This window comes from Micromesistius poutassou (genome assembly GCF_964030765.1).
Source record: "Micromesistius poutassou genome assembly, chromosome: 19".
In the NCBI taxonomy this organism is placed as follows: Eukaryota; Metazoa; Chordata; class Actinopteri; order Gadiformes; family Gadidae; genus Micromesistius; species Micromesistius poutassou.
Genome location: NC_140289.1, coordinates 12506388 through 12523096, shown reverse-complemented (window position 1 = coordinate 12523096; position 16709 = coordinate 12506388). Strand labels below are relative to the sequence as shown.

At 41.6% G+C, this 16709-nt stretch overlaps 28 non-coding genes across 28 annotated transcripts; all 28 read left to right on the top strand.

Annotated features, from left to right (window-relative positions):
- The first annotated feature begins 444 nt into the window (after nt 1-444).
- Nucleotides 445-518, top strand: AC3HAE_034460 (transfer RNA threonine (anticodon AGU)). Its single transcript has one exon. It is a non-coding gene; the product is annotated as a tRNA-Thr (tRNA).
- Nucleotides 519-1411: 893 nt separating this feature from the next.
- On the top strand, nt 1412-1485 carry AC3HAE_034459 (transfer RNA threonine (anticodon UGU)). The gene has a single exon. It is a non-coding gene; the product is annotated as a tRNA-Thr (tRNA).
- An 893-nt stretch (nt 1486-2378) lies between these two features.
- AC3HAE_034458 (transfer RNA threonine (anticodon AGU)) lies at nt 2379-2452 on the top strand. Its single transcript has one exon. It is a non-coding gene; the product is annotated as a tRNA-Thr (tRNA).
- Nucleotides 2453-3026: 574 nt separating this feature from the next.
- AC3HAE_034457 (transfer RNA lysine (anticodon CUU)) lies at nt 3027-3099 on the top strand. The gene has a single exon. It is a non-coding gene; the product is annotated as a tRNA-Lys (tRNA).
- Nucleotides 3100-3346: 247 nt separating this feature from the next.
- AC3HAE_034456 (transfer RNA threonine (anticodon AGU)) lies at nt 3347-3420 on the top strand. The gene has a single exon. It is a non-coding gene; the product is annotated as a tRNA-Thr (tRNA).
- Nucleotides 3421-4313: 893 nt separating this feature from the next.
- On the top strand, nt 4314-4387 carry AC3HAE_034455 (transfer RNA threonine (anticodon AGU)). The gene has a single exon. It is a non-coding gene; the product is annotated as a tRNA-Thr (tRNA).
- An 893-nt stretch (nt 4388-5280) lies between these two features.
- On the top strand, nt 5281-5354 carry AC3HAE_034453 (transfer RNA threonine (anticodon UGU)). The gene has a single exon. It is a non-coding gene; the product is annotated as a tRNA-Thr (tRNA).
- A 573-nt stretch (nt 5355-5927) lies between these two features.
- Nucleotides 5928-6000, top strand: AC3HAE_034452 (transfer RNA lysine (anticodon CUU)). Its single transcript has one exon. It is a non-coding gene; the product is annotated as a tRNA-Lys (tRNA).
- Nucleotides 6001-6247: 247 nt separating this feature from the next.
- On the top strand, nt 6248-6321 carry AC3HAE_034451 (transfer RNA threonine (anticodon AGU)). Its single transcript has one exon. It is a non-coding gene; the product is annotated as a tRNA-Thr (tRNA).
- A 574-nt stretch (nt 6322-6895) lies between these two features.
- Nucleotides 6896-6968, top strand: AC3HAE_034449 (transfer RNA lysine (anticodon CUU)). Its single transcript has one exon. It is a non-coding gene; the product is annotated as a tRNA-Lys (tRNA).
- A 247-nt stretch (nt 6969-7215) lies between these two features.
- AC3HAE_034448 (transfer RNA threonine (anticodon AGU)) lies at nt 7216-7289 on the top strand. The gene has a single exon. It is a non-coding gene; the product is annotated as a tRNA-Thr (tRNA).
- A 573-nt stretch (nt 7290-7862) lies between these two features.
- AC3HAE_034447 (transfer RNA lysine (anticodon CUU)) lies at nt 7863-7935 on the top strand. Its single transcript has one exon. It is a non-coding gene; the product is annotated as a tRNA-Lys (tRNA).
- A 247-nt stretch (nt 7936-8182) lies between these two features.
- AC3HAE_034446 (transfer RNA threonine (anticodon AGU)) lies at nt 8183-8256 on the top strand. Its single transcript has one exon. It is a non-coding gene; the product is annotated as a tRNA-Thr (tRNA).
- Nucleotides 8257-8829: 573 nt separating this feature from the next.
- AC3HAE_034445 (transfer RNA lysine (anticodon CUU)) lies at nt 8830-8902 on the top strand. Its single transcript has one exon. It is a non-coding gene; the product is annotated as a tRNA-Lys (tRNA).
- A 247-nt stretch (nt 8903-9149) lies between these two features.
- AC3HAE_034444 (transfer RNA threonine (anticodon AGU)) lies at nt 9150-9223 on the top strand. Its single transcript has one exon. It is a non-coding gene; the product is annotated as a tRNA-Thr (tRNA).
- An 894-nt stretch (nt 9224-10117) lies between these two features.
- On the top strand, nt 10118-10191 carry AC3HAE_034443 (transfer RNA threonine (anticodon AGU)). Its single transcript has one exon. It is a non-coding gene; the product is annotated as a tRNA-Thr (tRNA).
- A 573-nt stretch (nt 10192-10764) lies between these two features.
- On the top strand, nt 10765-10837 carry AC3HAE_034441 (transfer RNA lysine (anticodon CUU)). Its single transcript has one exon. It is a non-coding gene; the product is annotated as a tRNA-Lys (tRNA).
- A 247-nt stretch (nt 10838-11084) lies between these two features.
- On the top strand, nt 11085-11158 carry AC3HAE_034440 (transfer RNA threonine (anticodon AGU)). The gene has a single exon. It is a non-coding gene; the product is annotated as a tRNA-Thr (tRNA).
- A 573-nt stretch (nt 11159-11731) lies between these two features.
- AC3HAE_034438 (transfer RNA lysine (anticodon CUU)) lies at nt 11732-11804 on the top strand. Its single transcript has one exon. It is a non-coding gene; the product is annotated as a tRNA-Lys (tRNA).
- Nucleotides 11805-12051: 247 nt separating this feature from the next.
- AC3HAE_034437 (transfer RNA threonine (anticodon AGU)) lies at nt 12052-12125 on the top strand. The gene has a single exon. It is a non-coding gene; the product is annotated as a tRNA-Thr (tRNA).
- A 573-nt stretch (nt 12126-12698) lies between these two features.
- On the top strand, nt 12699-12771 carry AC3HAE_034436 (transfer RNA lysine (anticodon CUU)). The gene has a single exon. It is a non-coding gene; the product is annotated as a tRNA-Lys (tRNA).
- Nucleotides 12772-13336: 565 nt separating this feature from the next.
- AC3HAE_034434 (transfer RNA threonine (anticodon AGU)) lies at nt 13337-13410 on the top strand. Its single transcript has one exon. It is a non-coding gene; the product is annotated as a tRNA-Thr (tRNA).
- Nucleotides 13411-13984: 574 nt separating this feature from the next.
- On the top strand, nt 13985-14057 carry AC3HAE_034433 (transfer RNA lysine (anticodon CUU)). The gene has a single exon. It is a non-coding gene; the product is annotated as a tRNA-Lys (tRNA).
- Nucleotides 14058-14304: 247 nt separating this feature from the next.
- On the top strand, nt 14305-14378 carry AC3HAE_034432 (transfer RNA threonine (anticodon UGU)). Its single transcript has one exon. It is a non-coding gene; the product is annotated as a tRNA-Thr (tRNA).
- Nucleotides 14379-14951: 573 nt separating this feature from the next.
- On the top strand, nt 14952-15024 carry AC3HAE_034431 (transfer RNA lysine (anticodon CUU)). The gene has a single exon. It is a non-coding gene; the product is annotated as a tRNA-Lys (tRNA).
- Nucleotides 15025-15271: 247 nt separating this feature from the next.
- On the top strand, nt 15272-15345 carry AC3HAE_034430 (transfer RNA threonine (anticodon AGU)). Its single transcript has one exon. It is a non-coding gene; the product is annotated as a tRNA-Thr (tRNA).
- A 574-nt stretch (nt 15346-15919) lies between these two features.
- AC3HAE_034426 (transfer RNA lysine (anticodon CUU)) lies at nt 15920-15992 on the top strand. The gene has a single exon. It is a non-coding gene; the product is annotated as a tRNA-Lys (tRNA).
- Nucleotides 15993-16239: 247 nt separating this feature from the next.
- Nucleotides 16240-16313, top strand: AC3HAE_034425 (transfer RNA threonine (anticodon UGU)). The gene has a single exon. It is a non-coding gene; the product is annotated as a tRNA-Thr (tRNA).
- Nucleotides 16314-16709: the final 396 nt, after the last annotated feature.

The window sequence follows — 16709 nt, the reverse complement described above, 5'->3', positions numbered from 1 at the left end:
TTGTATACATTGTCTGTGGCAAAGCAAAGACGACCTCTTAAAGGGTTGATGGGACTAATGCTCATTGATTACTTTGTCTTGGCCAGTTTTGTTTGAAAATTGGCAGGGTCAATATTGTTAAAATGACCGGTTAGCTCAGTCGGTAGAGCATGAGACTCTTAATCTCAGAGTCGTGGGTTCGAGCCCCACATTGGGCTGCTATGTCTTTAGACATCGGCGTAAGCATTCTGTGAAGATGACTGCAACAGTAATTGTATGCATTGTCTGTGGCAAAAGTAAGCTGCCCTCTTAAGGGGTTGCTGGGAGACCACCATAGGTGTTTTCCCACATCAAGCCTAAGATGCCCATAACTGTAAGTCTTATCACACAGCCACAGATAAGAACATATTGATACTGACTTTTTATTACAAGAATTTGGTAAAGTATTTTGATTCTGTCTAAAGTGGTGCTGTGGCTTAGTTGGTTAAAGTGCCTGTCTAGTAAACAGGAGATCCTGGGTTCAAATCCCAGCAGTACCTTGCAGTCTGCAGTATAATTTGATACAAGCTTTTCTTGAGGCACCAAAAAACATCTCGTCTCATCAGCGTCTTTTGCTAGTGGTTGCAAACCTGCAAAGTATCTATACAATAGACTTTCCTTCGATGTCAACTATATGTGCACTAACCATAGCAATCTGGCGTTCACTCTTGGGTGGGCAGGGGAAAGCATCATGCAATGTATCTATGCAATCTATACAGCTTTCTTTCACCTTATGCCATTACATGAATGTGTTTTAGACATTGGTAAAAATCCCATGGGAGACCAGCAAGAAAATTGCTGGATTTGAAGGTTAGGGTTCCACAAGGTCAATGTGATATTTTGCAACATTGAATACATTTCTCATGCCCGGTTAGCTCAGTCAGTGCATGACTCTTCCATGTCTTTAGACATTGGCACAAGTATTTTGTCTTGATGTGTACAACCATAATTGTATACATTGTCTGTGGCAAAGCAAAGACGACCTCTTAAAGGGTTGATGGGACTAATGCTCATTGATTACTTTGTCTTGGCCAGTTTTGTTTGAAAATTGGCAGGGTCAATATTGTTAAAATGACCGGTTAGCTCAGTCGGTAGAGCATGAGACTCTTAATCTCAGGGTCGTGGGTTCGAGCCCCACATTGGGCTGCTATGTCTTTAGACATCGGCGTAAGCATTCTGTGAAGATGACTGCAACAGTAATTGTATGCATTGTCTGTGGCAAAAGTAAGCTGCCCTCTTAAGGGGTTGCTGGGAGACCACCATAGGTATTTTCCCACATCAAGCCTAAGATGCCCATAACTGTAAGTCTTATCACACAGCCACAGATTAGAACAAATTGATACTGACTTTTTATTACAAGAATTTGATAAAGTATTTTGATACTGTCCAAAGTGGTGCTGTGGCTTAGTTGGTTAAAGTGCCTGTCTTGTAAACAGGAGATCCTGGGTTCAAATCCCAGCAGTACCTTGCAGTCTGCAGTATAAATTGATACAAGCTTTTCTTGAGGCACCAAAAAACATCTCGTCTCATCAGCGTTTTTTGCTAGTGGTTGCAAACCTGCAAAGTATCTATACAATAGACTTTCCTTCAATGTCAACTATATGTGCACTAACCATAGCAATCTGGCGTTCACTCTTGGGTGGGCAGGGGAAAGCGTCATGCAATGTATCTATGCAATCTATACAGCTTTCTTTCACCTTATGCCATTACATGAATGTGTTTTAGACATTGGTAAAAATCCCATGGGAGACCAGCAAGAAAATTGCTGGATTTGAAGGTTAGGGTTCCACAAGGTCAATGTGATATTTTGCAACATTGAATACATTTCTCATGCCCGGTTAGCTCAGTCAGTGCATGACTCTTCCATGTCTTTAGACATTGGCACAAGTATTTTGTCTTGATGTGTACAACCATAATTGTATACATTGTCTGTGGCAAAGCAAAGACGACCTCTTAAAGGGTTGATGGGACTAATGCTCATTGATTACTTTGTCTTGGCCAGTTTTGTTTGAAAATTGGCAGGGTCAATATGGTTAAAATGCACGGTTAGCTCAGTCGGTAGAGCATGAGACTCTTAATCTCAGGGTCGTGGGTTCGAGCCCCACATTGGGCTGCTATGTCTTTAGACATCGGCGTAAGCATTCTGTGAAGATGACTGCAACCGTAATTGTATGCATTGTCTGTGGCAAAAGTAAGCTGCCCTCTTAAGGGGTTGCTGGGAGACCACCATAGGCGTTTTCCCACATCAAGCCTAAGATGCCCATAACTGTAAGTCTTATCACATAGCCACAGATAAGAACATATTGATACTGACTTTTTATTACAAGAATTTGGTAAAGTATCTTGATTCTGTCTAAAGTGGTGCTGTGGCTTAGTTGGTTAAAGTGCCTGTCTAGTAAACAGGAGATCCTGGGTTCAAATCCCAGCAGTACCTTGCAGTCTGCAGTATAATTTGATACAAGCTTTTCTTGAGGCACCAAAAAACATCTCTTCTCATCAGTGTTTTTTTGCTAGTGGTTGCAAACCTGCAAAGTATCTATACAATAGACTTTCCTTCAATGTCAACTATATGTGCACTAACCATAGCAATCTGGCGTTCACTCTTGGGTGGGCAGGGGAAAGCATCATGCAATGTATCTATGCAATCTATACAGCTTTCTTTCACCTTATGCCATTACATGAATGTGTTTTAGACATTGGTAAAAATCCCATGGGAGACCAGCAAGAAAATTGCTGGATTTGAAGGTTAGGGTTCCACAAGGTCAATGTGATATTTTGCAACATTGAATACATTTCTCATGCCCGGTTAGCTCAGTCAGTGCATGACTCTTCCATGTCTTTAGACATTGGCACAAGTATTTTGTCTTGATGTGTACAACCATAATTGTATACATTGTCTGTGGCAAAGCAAAGACGACCTCTTAAAGGGTTGATGGGACTGATGCTCATTGATTACTTTGTCTTGGCCAGTTTTGTTTGAAAATTGGCAGGGTCAATATGGTAAATATGCCCGGTTAGCTCAGTCGGTAGAGCATGAGACTCTTAATCTCAGGGTCGTGGGTTCGAGCCCCACATTGGGCTGCTATGTCTTTAGACATCGGCGTAAGCATTCTGTGAAGATGACTGCAACCGTAATTGTATGCATTGTCTGTGGCAAAAGTAAGCTGCCCTCTTAAGGGGTTGCTGGGAGACCACCATAGGCGTTTTCCCACATCAAGCCTAAGATGCCCATAACTGTAAGTCTTATCACACAGCCACAGATAAGAACATATTGATACTGACTTTTTATTACAAGAATTTGGTAAAGTATTTTGATTCTGTCTAAAGTGGTGCTGTGGCTTAGTTGGTTAAAGTGCCTGTCTAGTAAACAGGAGATCCTGGGTTCAAATCCCAGCAGTACCTTGCAGTCTGCAGTATAATTTGATACAAGCTTTTCTTGAGGCACCAAAAAACATCTCGTCTCATCAGCGTCTTTTGCTAGTGGTTGCAAACCTGCAAAGTATCTATACAATAGACTTTCCTTCAATGTCAACTATATGTGCACTAACCATAGCAATCTGGCGTTCACTCTTGGGTGGGCAGGGGAAAGCGTCATGCAATGTATCTATGCAATCTATACAGCTTTCTTTCACCTTATGCCATTACATGAATGTGTTTTAGACATTGGTAAAAATCCCATGGGAGACCAGCAAGAAAATTGCTGGATTTGAAGGTTAGGGTTCCACAAGGTCAATGTGATATTTTGCAACATTGAATACATTTCTCATGCCCGGTTAGCTCAGTCAGTGCATGACTCTTCCATGTCTTTAGACATTGGCACAAGTATTTTGTCTTGATGTGTACAACCATAATTGTATACATTGTCTGTGGCAAAGCAAAGACGACCTCTTAAAGGGTTGATGGGACTAATGCTCATTGATTACTTTGTCTTGGCCAGTTTTGTTTGAAAATTGGCAGGGTCAATATTGTTAAAATGACCGGTTAGCTCAGTCGGTAGAGCATGAGACTCTTAATCTCAGGGTCGTGGGTTCGAGCCCCACATTGGGCTGCTATGTCTTTAGACATCGGCGTAAGCATTCTGTGAAGATGACTGCAACAGTAATTGTATGCATTGTCTGTGGCAAAAGTAAGCTGCCCTCTTAAGGGGTTGCTGGGAGACCACCATAGGTATTTTCCCACATCAAGCCTAAGATGCCCATAACTGTAAGTCTTATCACACAGCCACAGATAAGAACATATTGATACTGACTTTTTATTACAAGAATTTGGTAAAGTATTTTGATACTGTCTAAAGTGGTGCTGTGGCTTAGTTGGTTAAAGTGCCTGTCTAGTAAACAGGAGATCCTGGGTTCAAATCCCAGCAGTACCTTGCAGTCTGCAGTATAATTTGATACAAGCTTTTCTTGAGGCACCAAAAAACATCTCGTCTCATCAGCGTCTTTTGCTAGTGGTTGCAAACCTGCAAAGTATCTATACAATAGACTTTCCTTCAATGTCAACTATATGTGCACTAACCATAGCAATCTGGCGTTCACTCTTGGGTGGGCAGGGGAAAGCGTCATGCAATGTATCTATGCAATCTATACAGCTTTCTTTCACCTTATGCCATTACATGAATGTGTTTTAGACATTGGTAAAAATCCCATGGGAGACCAGCAAGAAAATTGCTGGATTTGAAGGTTAGGGTTCCACAAGGTCAATGTGATATTTTGCAACATTGAATACATTTCTCATGCCCGGTTAGCTCAGTCAGTGCATGACTCTTCCATGTCTTTAGACATTGGCACAAGTATTTTGTCTTGATGTGTACAACCATAATTGTATACATTGTCTGTGGCAAAGCAAAGACGACCTCTTAAAGGGTTGATGGGACTAATGCTCATTGATTACTTTGTCTTGGCCAGTTTTGTTTGAAAATTGGCAGGGTCAATATTGTTAAAATGACCGGTTAGCTCAGTCGGTAGAGCATGAGACTCTTAATCTCAGGGTCGTGGGTTCGAGCCCCACATTGGGCTGCTATGTCTTTAGACATCGGCGTAAGCATTCTGTGAAGATGACTGCAACAGTAATTGTATGCATTGTCTGTGGCAAAAGTAAGCTGCCCTCTTAAGGGGTTGCTGGGAGACCACCATAGGTATTTTCCCACATCAAGCCTAAGATGCCCATAACTGTAAGTCTTATCACACAGCCACAGATTAGAACAAATTGATACTGACTTTTTATTACAAGAATTTGATAAAGTATTTTGATACTGTGCAAAGTGGTGCTGTGGCTTAGTTGGTTAAAGTGCCTGTCTTGTAAACAGGAGATCCTGGGTTCAAATCCCAGCAGTACCTTGCAGTCTGCAGTATAAATTGATACAAGCTTTTCTTGAGGCACCAAAAAACATCTCGTCTCATCAGCGTTTTTTGCTAGTGGTTGCAAACCTGCAAAGTATCTATACAATAGACTTTCCTTCAATGTCAACTATATGTGCACTAACCATAGCAATCTGGCGTTCACTCTTGGGTGGGCAGGGGAAAGCGTCATGCAATGTATCTATGCAATCTATACAGCTTTCTTGCACCTTATGCCATTACATGAATGTGTTTTAGACATTGGTAAAAATCCCATGGGAGACCAGCAAGAAAATTGCTGGATTTGAAGGTTAGGGTTCCACAAGGTCAATGTGATATTTTGCAACATTGAATACATTTCTCATGCCCGGTTAGCTCAGTCAGTGCATGACTCTTCCATGTCTTTAGACATTGGCACAAGTATTTTGTCTTGATGTGTACAACCATAATTGTATACATTGTCTGTGGCAAAGCAAAGACGACCTCTTAAAGGGTTGATGGGACTAATGCTCATTGATTACTTTGTCTTGGCCAGTTTTGTTTGAAAATTGGCAGGGTCAATATGGTTAAAATGCCCGGTTAGCTCAGTCGGTAGAGCATGAGACTCTTAATCTCAGGGTCGTGGGTTCGAGCCCCACATTGGGCTGCTATGTCTTTAGACATCGGCGTAAGCATTCTGTGAAGATGACTGCAACCGTAATTGTATGCATTGTCTGTGGCAAAAGTAAGCTGCCCTCTTAAGGGGTTGCTGGGAGACCACCATAGGCGTTTTCCCACATCAAGCCTAAGATGCCCATAACTGTAAGTCTTATCACACAGCCACAGATAAGAACATATTGATACTGACTTTTTATTACAAGAATTTGGTAAAGTATCTTGATTCTGTCTAAAGTGGTGCTGTGGCTTAGTTGGTTAAAGTGCCTGTCTAGTAAACAGGAGATCCTGGGTTCAAATCCCAGCAGTACCTTGCAGTCTGCAGTATAATTTGATACAAGCTTTTCTTGAGGCACCAAAAAACATCTCTTCTCATCAGTGTTTTTTTGCTAGTGGTTGCAAACCTGCAAAGTATCTATACAATAGACTTTCCTTCAATGTCAACTATATGTGCACTAACCATAGCAATCTGGCGTTCACTCTTGGGTGGGCAGGGGAAAGCATCATGCAATGTATCTATGCAATCTATACAGCTTTCTTTCACCTTATGCCATTACATGAATGTGTTTTAGACATTGGTAAAAATCCCATGGGAGACCAGCAAGAAAATTGCTGGATTTGAAGGTTAGGGTTCCACAAGGTCAATGTGATATTTTGCAACATTGAATACATTTCTCATGCCCGGTTAGCTCAGTCAGTGCATGACTCTTCCATGTCTTTAGACATTGGCACAAGTATTTTGTCTTGATGTGTACAACCATAATTGTATACATTGTCTGTGGCAAAGCAAAGACGACCTCTTAAAGGGTTGATGGGACTAATGCTCATTGATTACTTTGTCTTGGCCAGTTTTGTTTGAAAATTGGCAGGGTCAATATGGTTAAAATGCCCGGTTAGCTCAGTCGGTAGAGCATGAGACTCTTAATCTCAGGGTCGTGGGTTCGAGCCCCACATTGGGCTGCTATGTCTTTAGACATCGGCGTAAGCATTCTGTGAAGATGACTGCAACCGTAATTGTATGCATTGTCTGTGGCAAAAGTAAGCTGCCCTCTTAAGGGGTTGCTGGGAGACCACCATAGGTGTTTTCCCACATCAAGCCTAAGATGCCCATAACTGTAAGTCTTATCACACAGCCACAGATAAGAACATATTGATACTGACTTTTTATTACAAGAATTTGGTAAAGTATTTTGATTCTGTCTAAAGTGGTGCTGTGGCTTAGTTGGTTAAAGTGCCTGTCTAGTAAACAGGAGATCCTGGGTTCAAATCCCAGCAGTACCTTGCAGTCTGCAGTATAATTTGATACAAGCTTTTCTTGAGGCACCAAAAAACATCTCGTCTCATCAGCGTCTTTTGCTAGTGGTTGCAAACCTGCAAAGTATCTATACAATAGACTTTCCTTCGATGTCAACTATATGTGCACTAACCATAGCAATCTGGCGTTCACTCTTGGGTGGGCAGGGGAAAGCATCATGCAATGTATCTATGCAATCTATACAGCTTTCTTTCACCTTATGCCATTACATGAATGTGTTTTAGACATTGGTAAAAATCCCATGGGAGACCAGCAAGAAAATTGCTGGATTTGAAGGTTAGGGTTCCACAAGGTCAATGTGATATTTTGCAACATTGAATACATTTCTCATGCCCGGTTAGCTCAGTCAGTGCATGACTCTTCCATGTCTTTAGACATTGGCACAAGTATTTTGTCTTGATGTGTACAACCATAATTGTATACATTGTCTGTGGCAAAGCAAAGAAGACCTCTTAAAGGGTTGATGGGACTGATGCTCATTGATTACTTTGTCTTGGCCAGTTTTGTTTGAAAATTGGCAGGGTCAATATGGTAAATATGCCCGGTTAGCTCAGTCGGTAGAGCATGAGACTCTTAATCTCAGGGTCGTGGGTTCGAGCCCCACATTGGGCTGCTATGTCTTTAGACATCGGCGTAAGCATTCTGTGAAGATGACTGCAACCGTAATTGTATGCATTGTCTGTGGCAAAAGTAAGCTGCCCTCTTAAGGGGTTGCTGGGAGACCACCATAGGTGTTTTCCCACATCAAGCCTAAGATGCCCATAACTGTAAGTCTTATCACACAGCCACAGATAAGAACATATTGATACTGACTTTTTATTACAAGAATTTGGTAAAGTATTTTGATACTGTCTAAAGTGGTGCTGTGGCTTAGTTGGTTAAAGTGCCTGTCTAGTAAACAGGAGATCCTGGGTTCAAATCCCAGCAGTACCTTGCAGTCTGCAGTATAATTTGATACAAGCTTTTCTTGAGGCACCAAAAAACATCTCGTCTCATCAGCGTCTTTTGCTAGTGGTTGCAAACCTGCAAAGTATCTATACAATAGACTTTCCTTCAATGTCAACTATATGTGCACTAACCATAGCAATCTGGCGTTCACTCTTGGGTGGGCAGGGGAAAGCGTCATGCAATGTATCTATGCAATCTATACAGCTTTCTTTCACCTTATGCCATTACATGAATGTGTTTTAGACATTGGTAAAAATCCCATGGGAGACCAGCAAGAAAATTGCTGGATTTGAAGGTTAGGGTTCCACAAGGTCAATGTGATATTTTGCAACATTGAATACATTTCTCATGCCCGGTTAGCTCAGTCAGTGCATGACTCTTCCATGTCTTTAGACATTGGCACAAGTAATTTGTCTTGATGTGTACAACCATAATTGTATACATTGTCTGTGGCAAAGCAAAGACGACCTCTTAAAGGGTTGATGGGACTAATGCTCATTGATTACTTTGTCTTGGCCAGTTTTGTTTGAAAATTGGCAGGGTCAATATTGTTAAAATGCCCGGTTAGCTCAGTCGGTAGAGCATGAGACTCTTAATCTCAGGGTCGTGGGTTCGAGCCCCACATTGGGCTGCTATGTCTTTAGACATCGGCGTAAGCATTCTGTGAAGATGACTGCAACCGTAATTGTATGCATTGTCTGTGGCAAAAGTAAGCTGCCCTCTTAAGGGGTTGCTGGGAGACCACCATAGGTATTTTCCCACATCAAGCCTAAGATGCCCATAACTGTAAGTCTTATCACACAGCCACAGATAAGAACATATTGATACTGACTTTTTATTACAAGAATTTGGTAAAGTATTTTGATTCTGTCTAAAGTGGTGCTGTGGCTTAGTTGGTTAAAGTGCCTGTCTAGTAAACAGGAGATCCTGGGTTCAAATCCCAGCAGTACCTTGCAGTCTGCAGTATAATTTGATACAAGCTTTTCTTGAGGCACCAAAAAACATCTCGTCTCATCAGCGTTTTTTTGCTAGTGGTGGCAAACCTGCAAAGTATCTATACAATAGACTTTCCTTCAATGTCAACTATATGTGCACTAACCATAGCAATCTGGCGTTCACTCTTGGGTGGGCAGGGGAAAGCGTCATGCAATGTATCTATGCAATCTATACAGCTTTCTTTCACCTTATGCCATTACATAAATGTCTTTTAGACATTGGTAAAAATCCCATGGGAGACCAGCAAGAAAATTGCTGGATTTGAAGGTTAGGGTTCCACAAGGTCAATGTGATATTTTGCAACATTGAATACATTTCTCATGCCCGGTTAGCTCAGTCAGTGCATGACTCTTCCATGTCTTTAGACATTGGCACAAGTATTTTGTCTTGATGTGTACAACCATAATTGTATACATTGTCTGTGGCAAAGCAAAGACGACCTCTTAAAGGGTTGATGGGACTAATGCTCATTGATTACTTTGTCTTGGCCAGTTTTGTTTGAAAATTGGCAGGGTCAATATTGTTAAAATGACCGGTTAGCTCAGTCGGTAGAGCATGAGACTCTTAATCTCAGGGTCGTGGGTTCGAGCCCCACATTGGGCTGCTATGTCTTTAGACATCGGCGTAAGCATTCTGTGAAGATGACTGCAACAGTAATTGTATGCATTGTCTGTGGCAAAAGTAAGCTGCCCTCTTAAGGGGTTGCTGGGAGACCACCATAGGTGTTTTCCCACATCAAGCCTAAGATGCCCATAACTGTAAGTCTTATCACACAGCCACAGATAAGAACATATTGATACTGACTTTTTATTACAAGAATTTGGTAAAGTATTTTGATTCTGTCTAAAGTGGTGCTGTGGCTTAGTTGGTTAAAGTGCCTGTCTAGTAAACAGGAGATCCTGGGTTCAAATCCCAGCAGTACCTTGCAGTCTGCAGTATAATTTGATACAAGCTTTTCTTGAGGCACCAAAAAACATCTCGTCTCATCAGCGTCTTTTGCTAGTGGTTGCAAACCTGCAAAGTATCTATACAATAGACTTTCCTTCGATGTCAACTATATGTGCACTAACCATAGCAATCTGGCGTTCACTCTTGGGTGGGCAGGGGAAAGCGTCATGCAATGTATCTATGCAATCTATACAGCTTTCTTTCACCTTATGCCATTACATGAATGTGTTTTAGACATTGGTAAAAATCCCATGGGAGACCAGCAAGAAAATTGCTGGATTTGAAGGTTAGGGTTCCACAAGGTCAATGTGATATTTTGCAACATTGAATACATTTCTCATGCCCGGTTAGCTCAGTCAGTGCATGACTCTTCCATGTCTTTAGACATTGGCACAAGTATTTTGTCTTGATGTGTACAACCATAATTGTATACATTGTCTGTGGCAAAGCAAAGACGACCTCTTAAAGGGTTGATGGGACTAATGCTCATTGATTACTTTGTCTTGGCCAGTTTTGTTTGAAAATTGGCAGGGTCAATATTGTTATAAAGCCCGGTTAGCTCAGTCGGTAGAGCATGAGACTCTTAATCTCAGGGTCGTGGGTTCGAGCCCCACATTGGGCTGCTATGTCTTTAGACATCGGCGTAAGCATTCTGTGAAGATGACTGCAACCGTAATTGTATGCATTGTCTGTGGCAAAAGTAAGCTGCCCTCTTAAGGGGTTGCTGGGAGACCACCATAGGTGTTTTCCCACATCAAGCCTAAGATGCCCATAACTGTAAGTCTTATCACACAGCCACAGATAAGAACATATTGATACTGACTTTTTATTACAAGAATTTGGTAAAGTATTTTGATTCTGTCTAAAGTGGTGCTGTGGCTTAGTTGGTTAAAGTGCCTGTCTAGTAAACAGGAGATCCTGGGTTCAAATCCCAGCAGTACCTTGCAGTCTGCAGTATAATTTGATACAAGCTTTTCTTGAGGCACCAAAAAACATCTCGTCTCATCAGCGTCTTTTGCTAGTGGTTGCAAACCTGCAAAGTATCTATACAATAGACTTTCCTTCGATGTCAACTATATGTGCACTAACCATAGCAATCTGGCGTTCACTCTTGGGTGGGCAGGGGAAAGCATCATGCAATGTATCTATGCAATCTATACAGCTTTCTTTCACCTTATGCCATTACATGAATGTGTTTTAGACATTGGTAAAAATCCCATGGGAGACCAGCAAGAAAATTGCTGGATTTGAAGGTTAGGGTTCCACAAGGTCAATGTGATATTTTGCAACATTGAATACATTTCTCATGCCCGGTTAGCTCAGTCAGTGCATGACTCTTCCATGTCTTTAGACATTGGCACAAGTATTTTGTCTTGATGTGTACAACCATAATTGTATACATTGTCTGTGGCAAAGCAAAGACGACCTCTTAAAGGGTTGATGGGACTGATGCTCATTGATTACTTTGTCTTGGCCAGTTTTGTTTGAAAATTGGCAGGGTCAATATGGTAAATATGCCCGGTTAGCTCAGTCGGTAGAGCATGAGACTCTTAATCTCAGGGTCGTGGGTTCGAGCCCCACATTGGGCTGCTATGTCTTTAGACATCGGCGTAAGCATTCTGTGAAGATGACTGCAACCGTAATTGTATGCATTGTCTGTGGCAAAAGTAAGCTGCCCTCTTAAGGGGTTGCTGGGAGACCACCATAGGTGTTTTCCCACATCAAGCCTAAGATGCCCATAACTGTAAGTCTTATCACACAGCCACAGATAAGAACATATTGATACTGACTTTTTATTACAAGAATTTGGTAAAGTATTTTGATACTGTCTAAAGTGGTGCTGTGGCTTAGTTGGTTAAAGTGCCTGTCTAGTAAACAGGAGATCCTGGGTTCAAATCCCAGCAGTACCTTGCAGTCTGCAGTATAATTTGATACAAGCTTTTCTTGAGGCACCAAAAAACATCTCGTCTCATCAGCGTCTTTTGCTAGTGGTTGCAAACCTGCAAAGTATCTATACAATAGACTTTCCTTCAATGTCAACTATATGTGCACTAACCATAGCAATCTGGCGTTCACTCTTGGGTGGGCAGGGGAAAGCGTCATGCAATGTATCTATGCAATCTATACAGCTTTCTTTCACCTTATGCCATTACATGAATGTGTTTTAGACATTGGTAAAAATCCCATGGGAGACCAGCAAGAAAATTGCTGGATTTGAAGGTTAGGGTTCCACAAGGTCAATGTGATATTTTGCAACATTGAATACATTTCTCATGCCCGGTTAGCTCAGTCAGTGCATGACTCTTCCATGTCTTTAGACATTGGCACAAGTAATTTGTCTTGATGTGTACAACCATAATTGTATACATTGTCTGTGGCAAAGCAAAGACGACCTCTTAAAGGGTTGATGGGACTAATGCTCATTGATTACTTTGTCTTGGCCAGTTTTGTTTGAAAATTGGCAGGGTCAATATTGTTAAAATGCCCGGTTAGCTCAGTCGGTAGAGCATGAGACTCTTAATCTCAGGGTCGTGGGTTCGAGCCCCACATTGGGCTGCTATGTCTTTAGACATCGGCGTAAGCATTCTGTGAAGATGACTGCAACCGTAATTGTATGCATTGTCTGTGGCAAAAGTAAGCTGCCCTCTTAAGGGGTTGCTGGGAGACCACCATAGGTATTTTCCCACATCAAGCCTAAGATGCCCATAACTGTAAGTCTTATCACACAGCCACAGATAAGAACATATTGATACTGACTTTTTATTACAAGAATTTGGTAAAGTATTTTGATACTGTCTAAAGTGGTGCTGTGGCTTAGTTGGTTAAAGTGCCTGTCTAGTAAACAGGTCGTGGGTTCGAGCCCCACATTGGGCTGCTATGTCTTTAGACATCGGCGTAAGCATTCTGTGAAGATGACTGCAACCGTAATTGTATGCATTGTCTGTGGCAAAAGTAAGCTGCCCTCTTAAGGGGTTGCTGGGAGACCACCATAGGTATTTTCCCACATCAAGCCTAAGATGCCCATAACTGTAAGTCTTATCACACAGCCACAGATAAGAACATATTGATACTGACTTTTTATTACAAGAATTTGGTAAAGTATTTTGATTCTGTCTAAAGTGGTGCTGTGGCTTAGTTGGTTAAAGTGCCTGTCTAGTAAACAGGAGATCCTGGGTTCAAATCCCAGCAGTACCTTGCAGTCTGCAGTATAATTTGATACAAGCTTTTCTTGAGGCACCAAAAAACATCTCGTCTCATCAGCGTTTTTTTGCTAGTGGTGGCAAACCTGCAAAGTATCTATACAATAGACTTTCCTTCAATGTCAACTATATGTGCACTAACCATAGCAATCTGGCGTTCACTCTTGGGTGGGCAGGGGAAAGCGTCATGCAATGTATCTATGCAATCTATACAGCTTTCTTTCACCTTATGCCATTACATAAATGTCTTTTAGACATTGGTAAAAATCCCATGGGAGACCAGCAAGAAAATTGCTGGATTTGAAGGTTAGGGTTCCACAAGGTCAATGTGATATTTTGCAACATTGAATACATTTCTCATGCCCGGTTAGCTCAGTCAGTGCATGACTCTTCCATGTCTTTAGACATTGGCACAAGTATTTTGTCTTGATGTGTACAACCATAATTGTATACATTGTCTGTGGCAAAGCAAAGACGACCTCTTAAAGGGTTGATGGGACTAATGCTCATTGATTACTTTGTCTTGGCCAGTTTTGTTTGAAAATTGGCAGGGTCAATATTGTTAAAATGCCCGGTTAGCTCAGTCGGTAGAGCATGAGACTCTTAATCTCAGGGTCGTGGGTTCGAGCCCCACATTGGGCTGCTATGTCTTTAGACATCGGCGTAAGCATTCTGTGAAGATGACTGCAACCGTAATTGTATGCATTGTCTGTGGCAAAAGTAAGCTGCCCTCTTAAGGGGTTGCTGGGAGACCACCATAGGTATTTTCCCACATCAAGCCTAAGATGCCCATAACTGTAAGTCTTATCACACAGCCACAGATTAGAACAAATTGATACTGACTTTTTATTACAAGAATTTGATAAAGTATTTTGATACTGTCCAAAGTGGTGCTGTGGCTTAGTTGGTTAAAGTGCCTGTCTTGTAAACAGGAGATCCTGGGTTCAAATCCCAGCAGTACCTTGCAGTCTGCAGTATAAATTGATACAAGCTTTTCTTGAGGCACCAAAAAACATCTCGTCTCATCAGCGTTTTTTGCTAGTGGTTGCAAACCTGCAAAGTATCTATACAATAGACTTTCCTTCAATGTCAACTATATGTGCACTAACCATAGCAATCTGGCGTTCACTCTTGGGTGGGCAGGGGAAAGCGTCATGCAATGTATCTATGCAATCTATACAGCTTTCTTTCACCTTATGCCATTACATGAATGTGTTTTAGACATTGGTAAAAATCCCATGGGAGACCAGCAAGAAAATTGCTGGATTTGAAGGTTAGGGTTCCACAAGGTCAATGTGATATTTTGCAACATTGAATACATTTCTCATGCCCGGTTAGCTCAGTCAGTGCATGACTCTTCCATGTCTTTAGACATTGGCACAAGTATTTTGTCTTGATGTGTACAACCATAATTGTATACATTGTCTGTGGCAAAGCAAAGACGACCTCTTAAAGGGTTGATGGGACTAATGCTCATTGATTACTTTGTCTTGGCCAGTTTTGTTTGAAAATTGGCAGGGTCAATATGGTTAAAATGCCCGGTTAGCTCAGTCGGTAGAGCATGAGACTCTTAATCTCAGGGTCGTGGGTTCGAGCCCCACATTGGGCTGCTATGTCTTTAGACATCGGCGTAAGCATTCTGTGAAGATGACTGCAACCGTAATTGTATGCATTGTCTGTGGCAAAAGTAAGCTGCCCTCTTAAGGGGTTGCTGGGAGACCACCATAGGCGTTTTCCCACATCAAGCCTAAGATGCCCATAACTGTAAGTCTTATCACACAGCCACAGATAAGAACATATTGATACTGACTTTTTATTACAAGAATTTGGTAAAGTATCTTGATTCTGTCTAAAGTGGTGCTGTGGCTTAGTTGGTTAAAGTGCCTGTCTAGTAAACAGGAGATCCTGGGTTCAAATCCCAGCAGTACCTTGCAGTCTGCAGTATAATTTGATACAAGCTTTTCTTGAGGCACCAAAAAACATCTCTTCTCATCAGTGTTTTTTTGCTAGTGGTTGCAAACCTGCAAAGTATCTATACAATAGACTTTCCTTCAATGTCAACTATATGTGCACTAACCATAGCAATCTGGCGTTCACTCTTGGGTGGGCAGGGGAAAGCATCATGCAATGTATCTATGCAATCTATACAGCTTTCTTTCACCTTATGCCATTACATGAATGTGTTTTAGACATTGGTAAAAATCCCATGGGAGACCAGCAAGAAAATTGCTGGATTTGAAGGTTAGGGTTCCACAAGGTCAATGTGATATTTTGCAACATTGAATACATTTCTCATGCCCGGTTAGCTCAGTCAGTGCATGACTCTTCCATGTCTTTAGACATTGGCACAAGTATTTTGTCTTGATGTGTACAACCATAATTGTATACATTGTCTGTGGCAAAGCAAAGACGACCTCTTAAAGGGTTGATGGGACTAATGCTCATTGATTACTTTGTCTTGGCCAGTTTTGTTTGAAAATTGGCAGGGTCAATATGGTTAAAATGCCCGGTTAGCTCAGTCGGTAGAGCATGAGACTCTTAATCTCAGGGTCGTGGGTTCGAGCCCCACATTGGGCTGCTATGTCTTTAGACATCGGCGTAAGCATTCTGTGAAGATGACTGCAACCGTAATTGTATGCATTGTCTGTGGCAAAAGTAAGCTGCCCTCTTAAGGGGTTGCTGGGAGACCACCATAGGTGTTTTCCCACATCAAGCCTAAGATGCCCATAACTGTAAGTCTTATCACACAGCCACAGATTAGAACAAATTGATACTGACTTTTTATTACAAGAATTTGATAAAGTATTTTGATACTGTCCAAAGTGGTGCTGTGGCTTAGTTGGTTAAAGTGCCTGTCTTGTAAACAGGAGATCCTGGGTTCAAATCCCAGCAGTACCTTGCAGTCTGCAGTATAAATTGATACAAGCTTTTCTTGAGGCACCAAAAAACATCTCGTCTCATCAGCGGTTTTTGCTAGTGGTTGCAAACCTGCAAAGTATCTATACAATAGACTTTCCTTCAATGTCAACTATATGTGCACTAACCATAGCAATCTGGCGTTCACTCTTGGGTGGGCAGGGGAAAGCGTCATGCAATGTATCTATGCAATCTATACAGCTTTCTTTCACCTTATGCCATTACATGAATGTGTTTTAGACATTGGTAAAAATCCCATGGGAGACCAGCAAGAAAATTGCTGGATTTGAAGGTTAGGGTTCCACAAGGTCAATGTGATATTTTGCAACATTGAATACATTTCTCATGCCCGGTTAGCTCAGTCAGTGCATGACTCTT